This window comes from Stenella coeruleoalba (assembly GCF_951394435.1).
Source record: "Stenella coeruleoalba genome assembly, chromosome: 7".
In the NCBI taxonomy this organism is placed as follows: domain Eukaryota; kingdom Metazoa; phylum Chordata; class Mammalia; order Artiodactyla; family Delphinidae; genus Stenella; species Stenella coeruleoalba.
In genome coordinates this window covers 32,162,547-32,179,587 of record NC_137153.1, presented here as the reverse complement: position 1 = coordinate 32,179,587, position 17,041 = coordinate 32,162,547, and the positions used below count along the sequence as shown (strand labels likewise).

Sequence of the window (17,041 nt, the reverse complement as noted above, 5' to 3'; positions counted from 1 at the left end):
AATTGAAAGGCAGGCTTCCTGACCCCTCCAGACCACTACTGGACACAGGGAACACACACTAATGTTTCAGGACCCCAATCAAGAGTCACCTGCTTTGTGATTACTTCCATGACACACCCTCACCAACACCATTGAATTTGCTGCTCCTACGGGACGTTACATATATTTCCTATTTTAACACATACCACAGTGCAGTATAATTATGATTGCAGATACATGTTCTAACAATTTAAAGATCATGATGACTTTTTTGCTCTTTATATCTTGCTATTTCCCTTCCCATATTTCTTGAAGAGAAACCATAAAAATATAAACAAACACAAAAAACAGAAAATATACAAAACATGTGGTTTATGGCTTAACACAGACTTAAGTAAGATTAATTCTGACAGTATCCAGCATGACAAACTTCCATGGTACAAATGAGAATGGACCAAGGTTTGAGCAGGTATAGGAGACAATCCAGGCATGAACAACACCAAGAAAAGGTAGACAGGAAGTAACGTGGTGTGTAGGAAATCATGAGACCAGTCTGATGGGAAGAGACTTAAACAAGACTGAAACTCACTTTCTAAACCTCCATCTCCAATTGGACAATTCGCAAGACACAGGTGCCCCAAAGTGGCCGATTTATTCAATCCCTTTAATGGGGAGGAACAGTTTAAAATTTTACCCCTTTAGTTTGCCCCAAAAGCAACTATCAAATGTTGGCAGGACACAATGAAGGCTTACCTTTGTTAACATAGTTACGTCTCTTTCTCTCACAACTAGCCCACTTAGTTCCAGGTTCCTTAGCGCACCTGACGCACTTACACAGCGTCTAAGAGCTTTACACAACTGGAAGGTCACATCTTTATTTCTTATTGCAGGAACACAACTTCCGGAAACTTTATTTCTGTCAGAACCTAAAGCAAAATTATTGTAAAATGAGTGATATAAACCATACATTTTATCACCGTTAAACAACTAAAAAGAAAAAAAGCGTCTGCTCTGTGCTAAGGATTAGAAACCACTCCTGCCCTTAAATTAAGCCTCATTAAGGAGGGACATGTGTAAACTCAAAATTTCAATCACATGAGATAAAGAACCATAACCTTTATGCACAGAGGTTCCTATGGAAGCTAAAAGTTATGTCTGACGGCTTCATGATAACCCTGAAGTACAATCGAGAAAGATGAGGCTATGCAGAGTTGGAGGAGGAGGTGCATTAACTGCAGAGGGAGCACCTTTGCAAAGACACTCAAGCCTGACTCCTGCTGGGCACTGCAGGTGGGGATGACTAAAGGCCAGGGGTCCAAGTGTGAGAAGGGACAGAAAATAGAGATGTTGGTCGAATCAAGCCTGGGCGAGAGCATGGCTTGTATCCCACAGGTGACCAGGTCCGGGGCTACCACTGGCTGAGTAAGGGTGCCTCCACTGATTAGCAAAAGGCACCCCGCTGCTGAAGGACCAGTTAGATAAAGGGAGTGATCACAAAAAGCTCCCCTTCCTCAGGGCCAAAGAGCCCCAGGAGGCTTGGTAGAGCATAGTTCAGACTACACGCCTCTGGGCAGAGCACACGCTGGGCGGCTAGTATGCACTAACTCTGTGTGGGCAAGCCATTAGCAGCATTATTTTAGGCATTATCTTTTCATGTTAGAAGATCACTCAACCCCAGTAGGCAGATGAACTTAGAGGAACTGAGTCCAGGGGCCGCGAAACCACCCAGGAGCTTCTGCCATAGTCCGGGCAAAATGCAATGTGGATGAAGAAGCAAATTTAGGAGGAGGCCAAAATCTACAAGCTAGCCCCACTGGATGCAAGACATGAAGAAAGTTCAGTGAAGGAACTCTGAAGAGAATGGGCTCTGCAATAAATTTTTCTTACAATCAATGTAAAATATTAGGCAAAATTAAGTACAGTGGCCTTCCAGCTCTAATTTCTTTTGATTTCTAACTTATTACTCTGGTTAAGTAAAGTCCCTTCAGAGGTATGGAACAGTTCCTACACCTGAATGGGATGCAAAGAAAAATCTAATTTCTCTTCACCAGGGGATGAGTTGAACTGTTCTTACAGAAGAGATGACACATGGTGTGAACCCCAGATCCTAGAAAAGGGCCAGGCTCACGATAAGTATTCAACTTTTTGAAAACAAATGAACAATCATTTCCTCTCCTAGATCTTAATACCCTTTCTCTGCTGGCTACTTTCTTTCAGCTTATAAACATCCTCAATATACTCACTTTAAAAGCCCTCAGACCTATGATTCTTTGGATCTTCTTGTGGGTAACCTAAGTATCTCCCATGCCTTCAAATACCTGTCCTCCCAAAAAGCTCAGATCTGTACCTTGGGCCCAGACCTGTCTACCAGGCCCCTCTAAAGCACTGAAGATGAAGTAAGATCCTCTCCCCACCCCCAATCCCTTTCCTACTGTATCTCACAAAAAGATGCAGCTGTAAACCGTCACCCACACTTGCTGCCCTTCCTTTTCTAACTGGTCACCAGGCCCCACCCATTCTCTCTCGGATCTGCAAAATCCATTTCAACCTTTTATAACTTAAGTGGGACCCTTAGATTACAATTCACCCTGCACCCAATCAAGTGCCTTCCACATGGAGGTCTGAGTGAGTCTCTAAACCAGAAGTCCATCTCACTGTTCTTTAGGGTTTCCCACAGCCTTTAGGATAAACATCTAAACTTCTGACAGGACAAACAAGGCCCCTTTCTGTTGGGCCCCACTAGATTTCCAGTATCAACTCTCATTTCTTTCCCAAACACTGAGTTCCAGTCCTGTATCTTAGTTTTGCCATATTTTCTTATATTTCTCCAACTTTGACACACACTGCTCCCTCCTGCCACCCCAGGAGCTTCTACATATCCTTAGAAAGGATGGCACCTCCTCCAAGAAGCCTACCCTGAACTTTCCCTTCCAAGATTCTGTGCTCTGCAAAGGGGAAACATGGGGGGGAGGGATAAGTTAGGAATTTGGGATTAACATATACACACGACTGTATATAAAATAGGTAATCAACAAGGACGTACTGCATAGCACAAGGAACTCTACTCCATATCCTGTAACAACCTGTATGGGAAAAGAATCTGAAAAAGAATGGATATATGTATAATGGAATCACTTTGCTGTACACCTGAAACTAACACAATATTGTAAATCAACTATGCTCCAATATAAAATAAAAATTAAATTAAAAAAAACAAGATTCTGTTCTCTGTAACACCAGAACTCACTTCTTCCCTAGCACTGACTACTGTGCTTGTGTTTACTTGCCGCCCAGTAGAAGGGGACATTACCTAGGGCAGAAGCATCCTCTCCAGCAGCGCTTGGTTCTGACAACTCATTCAAGTGCCAGGATACTCTACACACATAACCTGCTTAATTAATTCTAAGAACCCACAGAAAGGGTGGTTTTTAATGTCATTTTACAAGTGTGGGGATTGTAGTGCAAAAGAAACCTGCCCAGGCCACAGAGAGCATAAACTCTGGAATTCAAACCCTAAGCTGCCTTCACACCAGTGCTCTTTCCACTGTATGATAGGACTATTGAAAAAAAATTTTTTTTTCCTGAGCCCTGTTTTAATGAAAAGGAAATGAAGCTGGGATATATCAATTTCCTAATTGCTTTGGCGTGTACCAGGCAAAGTCATTCAACAGACCAGGTAACATCTGTGGAACAATGAACGATGCTCCAAACTGTGCTAAGTGTTCTACATTGTAGAGTCTATAAGCATTAACAGAGTGCGACCTTGTAACTGCCACAGAGAGTGACCTTGTAACCGCCACAGAGAGTGACCTTGTAACCGCCACAGAGAGTGAGTCCTGTGAAGCCCATGCTACAGATGAGAACACTGAGACCTAGAAGCCTTAAGGCACTCGGCCAGGATCACCGAGCCGGCAGGAGTCCTTAGGCCACATGCCCCGTCTAGTGCACGCACACCTGGGCACTGGGCACCGGTTCTAGTGCCCACCCTCCACTTTGTACCATCTAAAACTCTGCTTCGCAGCGCCGACACGAGAGCCCCTGGAAGTGGAAAGTACAAACCCGTCTCGCCAAGCCATGGCTGGAAGAAGCTCTGGATACAGATCGGGGGCAGAGGGTGCTCAGGGGCAGCGCCCAGTCCACCCTGCGCAGGTGGTGGGTGTTGAAGTCCGGCAGGCCCTCCCACAGGGAGGCGCCCACGGCGGGCAGAGGCACCGAATCCTGCAATGCACACAGGTCCTCACAGCGCCAGAAAAATGTCGGCTGTGCTGTCGCGGCACAGCTTCACTCAGTGATGATGGGCCGAGCGTGGCCTCGGGGACGCTGGCTGCACACAGGATGCCCACACACGCCTGGAAGACCCGGCTAGCCTCCTGGCCCCTCAGGCGGCCATCTCAGTCCAGGGAGTGGTAATAAGGATCAAAGTGGTAAAGGTCTTGCATTCTTCTTCTTGCATTATTTCATAACCGGCATCGCTGGCATCAGGCAGTCCGGTAACTGGGTCCCGCGGACCGGTATTTGGGTTCATTTGCCTCTGCCTTATCTGCCTGCCATCTGCTTCCTGAAATGCAAACAGCTACACAGGGTGATTTGCTACAAGACAGTGCAGGGAGCTTAAGCACCAGATGCAGGATGTAATTTACACTGACAGCTAGGGAGTGATAGGAACAGGATGTAATTTAGCTTTGTGAAACTTACATCTAGTTACAGACAGTACAAATCAGTAACAGTTTAAATAAAACTAGGATCGATTAACCCTTTCAGGCCAGTTTATGTGTCTTCTCTAGCCTGTTCACTGTCCCCTTTACTTTCCTTATTTTCTGGAGAGGAAAAACTTCATTTCTATTTTTGCTGCAACACTATTATGCTTAGTGAAATAAGTCAAACAGAGAAAGACAAATATGGTATGTTATCACTGGCATGTGGAATCTAAAAAATAAACAATAAATGTAACAGAAAGGAAATGAACGCACAGATGTAGACATCAAAGCAGTGGTTACCAGTGGGTAGAGGGAAGGGGGGAGGGGCAAGATAGGGGTAGGGGAGGGGATGAAGAGGCACAAACTACTATGCATAAAATAAATAAGCTATAAGGATAGCCAATGTTTTATAATAACTTTAAATGGAGTATAATCTATAAAAATATTGAATCACTGGGTTCTAATATATTGTTATTACAATATAATACTGTAAATCAACTATACTTCAATTTAAAAAATGATCACCACAGTACGTCTAGTTAACAGCCATTACCATACATGGTAGAAATCTTTTTTTCTTGTGATGAGGACTTTTAAGATCTACTCTCTTAGCAAATTTTAAATATGCAATACGGTATTATTAACTATAGTCACATCCCCAGGACTTATTTATCACTGGCAGTTTGTACATATTGACCACCTTTACCCATTTCACCCACCCTCCACCCCCTGCCTCTATGAGCTTTTTTAAAAATTCCATATAAAGTGAGATCATACAGGATTTTTCTTTCTCTGTCTGACAGATGGGGAAGTGCCTTAAGTCCCCCACTTCGGATGACATCTCCCTGCCTCACAAGTCTCAGTTCGGCTGGGCTAGCTTTGGCAAAGGGACGGAGCTGGATCAGGAGCCGCTGCTGCCATATCTGGATCAAGTTCCAGTTTTGGTCTATCATCCAACACCTAGCCAGACTCGCCTAGCAACACAGCTGAGAGGAACAAAATAGGATAGCTCAAAAGAATAGGCCTCATACAGCATCAGCCTAAAGGAGTTTATGACCCTGGAAGAAACGGATCAGAAAAAAGAATCCGGGGGGCTTCCCTGGTGGTGCACTGGCTAAAGTCTCCGCACTCCCAATGCAGGGGGCCCGGGTTCGTTCCCTGGTCATGGAACTAGATCCCACACGCATGCCGCAACTAAGAGTTTGCATGCCATAACTAAGGAGCCCACCGCCTGCAACTAAGACCCAGCGCAACCAAAAAAAAAAAAAATCAATCAATAAAATAAAACAAATATTATAAAAAAAGATCCAGGAGTGTGTGATCTGTATGATGGACTTTGTTTATGAGAACCCAGTTTGATTTCTGCTGTGTATGCAGGTCACCTGGGCTGTACAGATGACTGGCTGATGAGATCCTTCACATGCCCCTCCTGCATGGAGACAGTTGATGCAGCACTGCTTTTGTCCTACGAGACTAACTGAGCCAGTGTCTCTCACCTGACTTCAAGAGAACCATCATTTTTGGTGGTTTTGATCTTTTGTCGTTGAGCCCAAAGAGCGGGGGATTAGGAATTAAGATCATGCATGAAAGTTTCCTAAAAATTCCTGAACGGCTTCAGATGTTGGGGAAAAGTATGTGATATTTTAGAAATTCAGGGGGAAAAGTAGGATGCTATTTTTATGTAAAGCCTTCGCCCAGTGTTTAAAAATATAATTGTATTTAGATCTTGTTATTGCTCCAGTACATAGGATTTGTGTAAAGTGTTACATTAGCTATAAATGTTTCAATTGTGTGTAGAAGATTAGGAGAAAGATACTGGTTGTTTTTCCTAAGTGAAATATCTTTCTTCTTCCCCATACCCAAATTCTTTTCTGAAGTTGCTGGCATTTGGGTCAAGGTTTTATTTAAAGCTACATTTTATAACACTGGCACAAAAAAGGTAGTTTTAAGCTTTTTTGCATAGTTCTTTTTTTTTTTTTTTAGAATAAACATAGAGCATTTATTTTTTACTTTATAGGAACTCCACAAGTTCAGGTCCCATTGTTTTTTTGCTGTGATTGTTGTTACTATTGATGTTGCTGTTTTCTGTCTTTGCTGGTTCTTTCTAATCTACCATTTGTCATTATTGGCATACAGTCATCTCAGGGTCACAAGATAGCTGCTGTAAAACCAAGTATCATATTCTAACAAAACAAGGAGGAAGCAGAAAAAGAGTCCCAATGGTCATTTTCCTAATGCATATTTATCTTTTTTCAGAGAAAAATATCATTCTCATAAGCACAATAACAGCCTTCCCCTAATTACTCATTTGCCAAAACAGACTGATATGACCATTCATAAGACAATTCATGGCAAAGAGGGATATGATAATGATTGCCTCAGCCCAACAAGGATTTATCCACGAAAGCTGAATGCTTCACTCCTCAAAGAAATCAACACTTTTCTACATACAAAACACAAGTCTCTTGAAGGGTTCTTCATAAGTGCATTATAGAAGAATTTAGTATGTCATAAGCACTTAAGGATTTGACATTCAACTGTAGTAGTATCCATGTTGGTTAATTTTCTTACAAGCCCCATGATGAGTTTGAGAAAAACTGAAAGAATTACAGTATCAGGTTCTATTAAATCCTTACATGTATCTTGCTTAAGTTTTGGTTCATTAATTTATATCCAACTACATAAAGCAAATTTGGAGGAAAAATAAATAAATAAATAAATAAATAAATTAGATTTAGGTCTCCAAATATTTTCATAGGAAGATGTCCACCATATATTAAATTATAAACCAGAATGTCTAAATACTATACCATTAAATCACAGGTACAGTCAGTGCTGTATATCCAACGGTTCCATATACTGCAGACATGGAAGGCCGACAATACTACACCATTTTACATACGGGAGTTGAGCATCCGAGGATTTTGGTATCTATGGGGAGTCCTAAAACCAATCCCCTGCAGATACCAAGGGACCATTGTATATGCTTATATCTGCATTTTTTACGTCTCAAAAAGTATGTGCTAAATTATTACTGGTGGTCACCTCTGAGTAGGGGGCAAAATTGCCTTCCCTTCCACTTCCTACATTTCTCTGACTGCATTTGTTGCATTCAGCTTACATTACTACTGTAAACAGAACAATTTAAACATGGTCTGCCTCTTGGGGTTGGCAACTCACCTGCAGATGTGGTAGCCAGTCCTGTTTAAACCATGGGTACAGTGGACACCAATAAGTCTGTCTATAAAACAGGGAATATGGAATTAAGTAAGCGAAGTAGATACACTAAAAACAAGTTATACAATTTTCTGAAGAGTAGCGTTTATTAGTTACCAAAACACGACCACTAACCTGAAAAGGTTAGTGGTTTATTAGTTACCAAAACACGACCACTAACTCTGAAGAAAGAGTGTTTTTGCAGGAACGTACTATCAAGAATTAACTACTATAAAGTCAAAATTCATTGTCTCTGGGAAATTTTGCATAGCCTCCAATCAGATGCAATAGCGTGGACTGGAGAATGCCCATCAGGAACTGACCTGACTATAGAAAAAGGGAGTGGAAACACAAAAACAAAAACAGGCTACCAGAAGAATAGAATTTGTTTTTGAGTGAAACAAATGGAATGCCTTCAATTTTAATGCTCAATATTAAAAAGAACAAACGGTTTCTGAAGTGCTCTTGGGGTCCCAAAGCACTTCCATTCCTTCTCTCATTCACTGCTCCTCACATACTATGGGTCTATGTGCTTGTGGACTTCCCGGGTTAACTAGTATCGTTTTTATTTCACAATGAAAAAGTAAGGCTTGAGACGTAAGCCCAAGCTGCACAGCAGGCAAACAGAAAAAAGACTAGAATCGAGTCTCAGATTTTTCCAACTATGCCACAGTAATTCGTGGTCCAGCACTTAAAAAAAATTATATGAGAAAGTAAATATAAAACATCAACCTGTAGCTGATCTCTGCAAAAGGTATGTCTGTGACTAGGTGGTGTCTGGCATTCGTCATCTGCCTGGATTACTACCGCCCTATAATTCTAACAGTCTCTTCTATTTCAACTGATCCTCCACATGGAAGATGTTATCTTTCTAAAATATAAACTAGGCTGGATTGCTCTGTTGCTTGAACATCTTCACTAAGCACAGAATAGAGCCCAGGTTGTTAGCACAGCATTGAGAACTCTTTATAAACAAATATCAGTCTGTCTCTCCAACTGAATTAGAAGTTCAAACTATGACTTACAAGGACCTACATCACCCACCTCCCTCCTTTGCCCTGCCAGCCTCCCCTGATCTCATTCTCTACTGCCCTGCCCTCACTCACTTTCCCCTGTCCAGCCACACTGGCTTCCTTAATATTCCTCAAACATGCCAAGCACAGTCGTGCCTCAGGGACTTTGCACCTACTATTCCTTCTGCTTCAGAACACACCCTCCCACCCCATTTCCACTCTCCCAGAACACACCCTCCCACCCCATCTCCACTCTCCCAGATAGCCAATGGCTTGTTTCTCACTTCAAGGCTCTGCTCAATCGACATCTTAATAGAGGGGACTTCCCTGATCACCTACCACATTCCCTCACCTCTTCATCTTCTTTTGTTATTCTCCAAAGCATTTACCACCACTTGACACTCCATATATTGACTTATTTATTCATCTCTCTCCCCCACTAGAATGGAAAATACGTAAGGGCAAGAACTTTGTTCTCTTCCTACTTCCTAGAACAGTGCCTTCAACTTAGAAGGTATTATACAAATATTTGCTGAAAATGAATGTATGAATTCTTTGCCCTTTCACACTACCCTCTAGTCACACCAGAGGCTGCCCCTCCAGAGCACAAGTTCAAGCCCTGTGCCTTCTGTACCTGTCCCCAATACCTGGGCTGTCCTTTCCTCATTCTGGCAAAATCCTCTTCCCCCAAGCCCAGCTCAAACGCTGTCTCCTCAGTCAGGCCTTCCTCAATTTCTCCTCTATGTTCCTGCTGCACTTGATTCTTTTATCATAATTAACCCACTTATACTCACTACATGTTTCTCTTCCTAGATAATTGTAAGTTGCTACTGAACAAAGACTTCTACTCACCTCTGTATCCCCGTGCCCTAACAACAAACCTATAAGGCTCTCGGTGTTTACTGAAACAATTTATTTTCTGAGTCTCTACCAATCCTAGGGAGTGCATAGTATAGTCTCCTCCTCATTATCAGTGAGCCTGGCACCTGTGGGAGGGCCTTACAGCAGAGGAGAGTCACCAATGGATCATAACTAAGGTCCTGAGACAGCAATGGCAGACAGCATGGTGAAGTTAGCCCACTCCATGCAGAAGACCCACAGAGGAGTCAGCATATGCAACAGACTACACTTGGTATAACATGTGAACAATCAAGGTTTACAAACGTGTTCTCATGCACTTGTAAGGATCTTCTAGCCCACGCGGAACAGACAGAACACACACAAAGGAGCCTGGAGGAAGTGAGTAGGCCGGCAGCTGCGCCCTAACATCTTAAGAGGGAACATTTCTGTGACTACAGTTTAAACAAATCAGATAATTTGCCTCCTTTCTAGACACCCTGGTTATCACAGGACAGGCCAAGCCTCTCAAGTTTTAAAGCTAAAGTACACAGAAGGTCTGTGAATAGGGCTTAAGATATTTAAGAGCTAGTACCTGCATTAAGCAACCAGGTTATAGAATGAAAATTTATCTTGAAATTCCCGTCTCTCCCTCTCTCTCTCGCCTCCTATCCCCTATCTTCCCACCTCCATCTCTATTCCTTCTCCCCTACTCCCTGTTTTATGTATATACGTGCATCATTTTATATATACACGGAATATTTACTGTCTGTTATGTTTATTTAATAAAGTGCACACTCCTCAGGCTAAATTTAGAAAGAGGACAAAATGAACACTTTCACATGGGCGTCAGTGGTGTTCCAAAGACAAAAGATTCCTCAGTCTTAAAACATGGCAAACACCATGTTCCTTCTGATAGTTAGATGCTAGAAAAAGGCAAGTGGATCCTTAAAATTCACACGCTATTAAGACCTACTATCAACAGAGTAGATCTTAAAGCGGAAACAAGAAAACACCAGCCTTTTAAGTTCTTCCTGTCTGAAGATAAGAATAAGAGGTGGTAGTGTTCTTCCTCACTTGCACCGAAGTGTAAAAGCAGCAAAAATATCTTCAACACATATATGATGAGGAAGCCGCTCTTCTGGTCCACTCTGTTTTGTTTTGCTTCTAGGGATCTGTCTCACTCGGAACCTTTGCTTTTTGTTTTCTCTTTTATGTACGCTAAGAACCCGAGAGTCTTAACCTTTTCTTCCACCTCTCAACCAATAAATAGGACAAAAGAACATTTTTATGTTTTTATGTATTTTCCATTCAAATTTTTAAAAAAGAGATAAGTAAGCTAGCTCAGTTCATATTTCTCACAAAAATCACTTTCCAAACTAAATTGTTTGTGACCATAAACAGGAAAAACACTGTACTCTATTAGCACCATCTGACATTTCCACCTTAATGTTACCAAACACAACTTGACACTAATGCCAGAACTATTAAAAATGTTAAAAATCCCCAGCCCCACTCAAAATGCATACCAAAGTTCAGGTAAAGGAAAAACAGAAACAAAAGCAACTCACCGTTATTTTTATGTTCTTTCAGAAACCCATTAACAGCACACTGGAATTTAAAACTAGCGTCATCATCTGACACCTGATGCCCAATTGTACAAATTTTTAAATAAGGAATAGTTTCTGGTAAGTCCTATAAGGCAAAACCATGAAAATATGTATTATTTCCTTTGTAGCGAAAGAATAAAAAATTAATTAGAGAAGGCAGGATATAAACCAGGAGAGTACATTAAACTTAGTATGTCAGTCATTCTGATGAGAGCCATTTTTTCCAAAGCTGCTTTAACCAGTAATTATCACTTGATTTTCATTAAAACTGCAGAACGGACAGTTACCAGGCATGCAAAAGGAAAAGCAAATCTATATGAATGAATGCACATGTAACTCAAAATGATATAAACAGTTCTACGTACATTTATGTTCTATCTTACATTTCAAGGGCCATAAAGCGGCTGTGATTTAAGGAGAGTAGTAGAATAGAGTCAGAAGAACTTGGATTCGAATTAGGAAATAGAGGCAATTTCAGGCATTGTTGAGAACTGGTATTCTTGGGGTGGGAGAAAGTAGACTATCAATAGAAGACAGAAAAGGATAAGTGAAAATTCTCTAGTTCTGAATTTAAATGGAAAGTAGCAGTAGGAACATATGACATATTTTAAAAATATAAACAAACATACGTATTTCCTAGCTCTGACCACTGAAAAAGTCTAGAAACAACTGATGTCATGTTAAAAGGACTCAGGAGTCACTGAGAAGCTCCAACTGGCCAAAGATAGGGCCTCAGTTAGAATAATAACTGTAACGGAGTCCACGGTGATAGGAGTAAATAAAATTTTACAAAACTGGTCACCACTGGAGGATATTTGTGAATCAACTCATTATTCTGAAAACTGTTAAATAAAAGAAGAGAATCATGCCTCTACAACTGGGCAACCAAACAGTTGATGAGGGGAATCTTCTCCTCGTACAAATATACCCAGCTAATAAGTGAAAAAAAGAACAACAGAATTCACCATTCTTTGAAGCCTCAACTGAATTAATGGATGTAGGTATGAATCATCAGTGACTGCTAATACCACAGAAAGAGACAATTATACATGTCTCCATGGAAGAACACATCATCACCTATGAAACTGTCTTGCCAAAACAAAACATGCAAGCTTCATTCTGATCAACTACCAATTTACAGGAAAAAAAAGGATTGAAGAATATGTTACCAACACATGGAATGTAATCATCGACATCTAGATGGGAAAAATTACCTGGTTTCTTTAAAATCAAAATTCAAGGAGGAAAAAAAACGTGAGAGAGACATGGAGGGAGAACTTATAGATGAAACAAGACTTCAGAGACCTAACAATCCACGGCAAAGTGTGGACCTTATTTGGATCTAATTCAAAATTCTTATAAACAATTTTTTATGACGTTTAGGAGACAACTGCAAATTTGAGCACTCCCTGGGTATTTAATATTAAAAAATGATATTAAGGAATAAAAGTCCAATATTTTACATGCACGTACCAAAAACGTACAGGTGTAATTACATGTTGTCTTGGAGCTGCTTCAAGATAATATGGAATGGGGTGAAACAGGTGGGCGTATAGATAAAACATGACAGCCATCAGTTGGTAAATAAGAAAGCTGGATGAGTTCATGGGTATACAAGGAACATTCACAGTATTTTTATACTTTTGTATATGCTTAAAATTTGTGATAATTGTTTAAAAACAAGACAACACTGTAGAAAACAGTTTGGCACTTTCTCAAAGGTTAAACGTAGAGCTACCGTATGATCCAACAACTCTGCTACTACCTACGTTGCACATCTAACAGAACTGAAAGCAGGGATTTGAACAAATATCTGTACACCAATGATCATAGCAGCATGATTCACAATACCTACAAGGTGGAAAACAACCAAGTGTCAATCAACCGTTGAATAACAAACTATGGTCTATATACACACAATGGGATTTTCTAAGCCAAAAAAGAAACGGCATTTCGTTACGTGCTATAACATGGATAAACCTTGAAAACATGATGTCTAGTGCAATAAGCCAGACACAGAAGGACAAATACTGCAGATTCCACTTACACGAGGTACCTAGAATAGGCCAATTCACAGAGACAGAAAGTAGAATAGAGGTTACCAAGGGTTGGTGGGAGGGAAAATGGGGTTGTTACTGTTTGATGGTTACAGAGTTTTTGTCGAGGATGATGAAAAAGTTTTGGTTATAGACAGCGGTGATGGTTACACAACACTGTGACTGTACTTAATGCCACTGAACTGCATATTTATAAATGGTTAAAATAAATATGATTTATCTATATTTTACCACAATAAAAAAAAGGAATAACAGAGCTGAAATTTCAATTCTTCCGAGAGTCAGTTTCATCATCTGTAAAATTAGTAATTGTAGTTGTCTATCCTCTGAGCTTAGTGCAGGGTAAGCACTCAGTAGGAGATATCAGTGCTACTTCCACTTCAAGAGCAAAGGACTGCTGTGAAGATTAACTAAGTCAATGGATATGAAAGAACTTTCTAAATGACAAACTGCTCTACAAATATTAAAAGACATTAGGTGTTACTGTCTCCCAAGGCCATGGAACAGGTCAGAAGAAGGATAATTCTTTTGCACTGGAATGTCCTACATGGGCCAAGAGAATATATGGGTTTCTGTACTATATCAGAAGGCATTAGGAAAAGGAAGCATAAAACTTAGAGAACAATTGTCTTTTACAGTGATGCTTAAACATGCTCAGGCAACTGCTTAAAATAAGTGCTAAAGACATAATGGACATACCTTTCTTTCTTTTTAGGATACTACTGTAACTACTAAAAGTTTACTTCATTTTCAAAATATAGAACATGGAAGCTTACAGAATTTCTTAAGCATATCTAGAGCCAACTGCCAAATACTATAGTTCAATTCATATCTTTAATCTCATTTTGAAACAGCAATTACAGGAAACCACTAGCTTCCCTTTTTGAACCCACGAGAGAAGGATTCACCTTAGCATAAGATGATAACTACTGAACTACTATGAATTATTACAGTATCAGAAAGAAGGTCATTTTCAATTATGGCTTCCATTTACCTCTGGCTTTTAACAGCGGCGAGTATATGTTAAGTCAATAATCAGCCCAAGTTCTTCATTCTGTCCTTGGATTTTGTTAAGAAATCCAAGGGGGAGAAACGTTCTTCTGGAGCAAGATTCTTTTCAAAACTCTGTCAGAAAGAATAAAATAAGGAAGAACATATTTTTAAAATCCTTTACTACATTATCCATTTATTCAAAACCTGTGATGCTAACATATGAGATTGAAAGTAAAGTTTCCTCCTCTGGAGTTTACAAGCGATATTACAATCCTTTCTTCCAGAGAGATTAGATGGAAGAAAATAAGCTCACTTCTATATAGTTATTTCTATGTTTGTTTATTTCATGTTGGTCTCCTAACCTGACTGTAAACTCCGAGAAGGCAGGGACCACATCAATTTTGCCCACCACTGTATTGCCAGCTCCAAGCAGAGTGCCTGTAAATAGACACATAAATAAATACTTCTTGAATATCTACCTATATAAAGGATGGCTAAATATTCTTTTATGTATTGGTTTATTTATGTACTCTGTTTGATTGATCTGTTTGGTTATTCAAGTGCCAGCAACACAATTTTCTTTTTAAATTAGTAGACTAGTTTTAGAGCAGTTTGAGTTTCACAGCAAAACTGAGCAATATGTACACAGTTCCCAGTTATACTCTCTCTCCTTCATCCCACACAGCCTTCCCCATTATCAACATGCCATACCAGTGTGCTTCATTTGTTAGAATTCATGAACCAACAGTGGCACATCATTATCAATCAAAGTCCATAGTTTACTGCATTCATGGTACAAGTAACTGACTATTTATTTCTAGTATAGTCATCCCCAAACATTTACATACTGAGATACATATTACTTTCTTATAAATTACTTTATTCTTTATTTATAGTTAGCGCATTCCATTGTTGTATTTTTAAAATTTTATTAAGTACAAAAGTAGGTTGTATTTATCTATGAATTCCATTTCTGGATAGTAAAAGAGGTATTAAAAAGTATTTGCTATAAAAAGGGAAAATGGAGTACGATGGGGTTGAGAGCCAGGGCTCTATATGGAGAATTCAGATTTCTGAAAGAATACGGTATTAACTTTTGCTTACCTTTTTTTAAGGAACTTTGAAAGCAATGAAACGAGTCCCAGGCATCCGCTGTTCAACTGGGAGATAGTCTTTCCACCTGTTAATATATTTTTTGTTAGGCAAATTTTATGTTAGGCTGTCTCCCTGCGTAGGATGAATGCGCCTTGAAAATGGAAATCATATCCCTCTAGGGTAGGTCCCTCTTCTTTCTGCTTTACATTTTGCTGCTCCACTTATTCAACCCCACCTAGTAATAACCTATACTTCCCTTGTTCCTGTTTTCCCATCTTGAAAACAGATAAAAGGCAACAAAACAATGCAAAGGTCTCAACAAATAAGGGATATCTAAAACCAGAGATGGCCAGAACTTCTGTATCCCTGATAAAACCTAGCCCGCTGTTGACTACTAAGGTATCATTAATACATGCGTGTTGACTGAAATAGTTTAAACTCAATTCTTCCACTTCACAATTTACTTTTAGTCCTTATACAAAACCTGATAATAAAATTCCTTAATGCTAGGAAACACAGTGAAGAATAATATCTGAACTGACTTTTGTAAGATTAGTTCGAAAATTCGGCGGTACCGGTGCGTTTTTTCACTCAAACTTAGTTCCAGTAACAATTACTCACATTTTCTGTGCCTAAACAACACAGCTTGAGGAACTGAAGGGGATTCCATTCTGGTAATTAAGGAGGGTCCCCAACACTGACAGTCCCATCTTAAAAAGCAGTCCCCCTGCATTTTACCCGAGGAGCAATGGCCAGAGCCTCCCTTTTAAAACGATAGGGAGAAACCAGAACATCACACACTGTCCCTTTCAGCTACTGTGAACTGAGCCGCGAGACGACCAGTACCCCCAGCACAGCGCGGACGGGCCAGCGCGCGGGGGCCACTGTGACAGGCGACAGCACAAGAGACGAAGCCCAGGCCCAGGGGCCAAGCCGTATTACCTTTCCGAGATGTGCTTTCCGCCCTTCCTCCTGGCCGACGAACGTCCGTCCGGAAAAGCCGCGACGCTGACCCCAGCGCCCACGGGCATGATGCCACTGGCTCATGCGACCCCCAAGATGCCGCCCACCCAATGCCAAGAGTGCAAAAGTCGCCAACCCGGCGCCCCCGGTGCCAGCACAGGGCCCCAAACCACAAGCGCCCATGCACAAACCCACGCAGCTCGCGGGCCTCCTTCTACTGCGCATGCGCCACCGCGCGTCGAGATGACGTCATTACGCCGGCCGACTGAGACGCTTCCTTAATAAAGAGGAGTCTGACGCCTGCAATTCCCTCCCTTGCCGTAAGATGGTAGCAGAGGTCCATTAGTTCGTGTGTTTACCCTTCAGAATTCCAATCATGGGACATGGAAAGTTGTCCCACTCTCCCAGTATCTTGTGTGGTTCTTTCAGATATTTCCCAAGTGTTTACATTCACACTTGTTGTATCTTGTATGTAAGTATTTCTACGTAGTGGAGCTCCTGTATTTTATACAAGAGCAGCATAATATACATAGTCTACAATCTGTCTTGGATAGTGATCTTCCCAGTCAATTTTTGCGTAC

General features: G+C 40.8%; 2 pseudogenes across 2 annotated transcripts in view; one reads left to right on the top strand and one right to left on the bottom strand.

Moving 5' to 3' along the window:
• The window catches only part of LOC307188491 (RING finger protein 11-like), a 45,575-nt pseudogene extending 37,664 nt beyond the window's left edge, over window positions 1-7,911 (top strand). The window contains exons 2-3 of the transcript XR_013831754.1: window positions 5,480-5,766; window positions 5,988-7,911. The product of XR_013831754.1 is annotated as an RING finger protein 11-like (transcript). The remainder of the gene's footprint in view (window positions 1-5,479; window positions 5,767-5,987) is intronic.
• On the bottom strand, window positions 7,791-16,726 carry LOC307188487 (RNA/RNP complex-1-interacting phosphatase-like; annotated as a pseudogene). Its single transcript, XR_013831752.1, has 5 exons — window positions 16,440-16,726; window positions 15,507-15,582; window positions 14,404-14,534; window positions 11,314-11,437; window positions 7,791-7,917 (listed from the first exon to the last, which is right to left on the bottom strand). The product of XR_013831752.1 is annotated as an RNA/RNP complex-1-interacting phosphatase-like (transcript).
• Window positions 16,727-17,041: the final 315 nt, after the last annotated feature.